Consider the following 1,828-nt stretch of genomic DNA (forward strand, 5'->3'; position numbering starts at 1 on the left):
TATTAAATTTAATTGTTATGTAAATAAAAACATACATATTATTACATCAAGTGTCATGTAAATAAAATAATTAATAAAATTTTAAATTTAGGAAAAATATAAAAGACGAAAATGAAAAAGAACTCTAAAATCCCAACAAAAATCGAAAAAGAATGTAGGATCCGTCTTCTTGTAGTAAATTCGAAAAAAAAAATAACCATTGAAAAAGAACATATTGAAGTTTGTAGAGGTTATCATAATTTTTTTTGATGCATACATTCAAAATTCAATTATCGAACTGTTGTTGCTATCAACCTCTATAACCGCTGCTAAGAACAAACTCTCAATTCTATTGAAAAAATTTAACAAAAATACAGAAGAGAAAAGTAAAAAAAAAATTAAACTCTAAAATCCCAACAAAAGTCAAGAATAATACCTAAATTAGTATTCTCATTGTAAACCTAAACAACGATCTTGTTGAATAATAATAATTTATAAAATTAAAGGACAAATCAAATGATGGATAGAGAAATAAAAGATTAACTGAAAAAAGATTTTGTTGAAGAATAAAGGTTTGTAAAATGAATAATACATCAAATGATAAAGAGGACAAATAATATCTAAATTAGTATTATGGATAACCTGAAAAACCATTTCGTTGAATAATAACAGTTTATAAAATGAAAGAAGAAATCAAGTGATGGAGAGAGCGAAAAAAATTTACCTAAAAAAAGATTTTGTTGAATAATAATGGTTTGTAAAATGAAGAATACGTCAAATGATATAGAGAAAGAAAAAGTGATTTATTGATGGACAAATGATTGAGGAGCACATGGAAAAGCTTGGAGGTTTCAACTTCAAGAATGAAGATGAAAATATTTGAGGTTAAACTTTTTAAAATTATCAGAACAACCTTATCATAATGAATTGCATGTGTTTAAACACAGTGATTGAAAAGTTTTTTACATATCAAATATTTTAGAAAATCAAAAATCTAAGAAAAATGAAAGATAAGTTTCTAATGTTTAAAAGATGACACCTCATTATATTTGGTTTCTTCTTTAAACAAAAAAAAAAATTAAAATCTCAACAAAACTCAAAAGGAAACCATACATGTATTAGTTTTCTCAAAATATACTTAAAAAAAATATAATCATCAAAAAAGACATGTTGAAGTTTGTTGATGCTACATCATAGTTTGCAATACTTTCATGATTCCATTATTGGACCATTGTTGCCACAAAATTCCGTTATCAAACCACCGTTGCCATCAAAACTTTGAAAGCGTTGTCAAGAATAAACTATTGGTTTCATTGAGGAAAACTTAAGAAAATTATATAAGAGAAAGGTAAAAAAAAGGTTAAAATCCGAACAAAAATCAAAAGGAATGCATACCGAATTAATCTTCTCAAAATAAATTTGAAAATGAATTTGTTGGAAAATAATGGTTTATGAAATTAAAAACATACAGTGATGTAAATTGAGAAAAAGAGATTGTAAATGAACAAATAAATGAGAAAGAAAATGAAATATGAAAAATAAATCGGTTGATGTAGACAGAGTAAAGACACGAAGAAGAGTTAAAGGAAATGAAAAAAGTAGTGTTAAATGCAAAAATAAATGAATAATCAATGTTATAGAAATTAAAATGTAAAATTAGAAAAAAAGATTAAAAGAAAGTTGAATGAGAAAAAAGATAAATAAGTTTTCTATCTTTTAAGAAAAGTCAAATTATTAACCTTAGTTCTTCCTTTAATATATACTAGAAGCGTACTCGCGCAATGCAGCGATATATATCGTGATTTTAATATTTTATTTTATTCTTTATCTCAGTCGATGTTATAATATG

This window comes from Cynara cardunculus (assembly GCF_001531365.2).
Source record: "Cynara cardunculus var. scolymus isolate 2C chromosome LG 13, CcrdV1, whole genome shotgun sequence".
Lineage (NCBI taxonomy): Eukaryota > Viridiplantae > Streptophyta > Magnoliopsida > Asterales > Asteraceae > Cynara > Cynara cardunculus.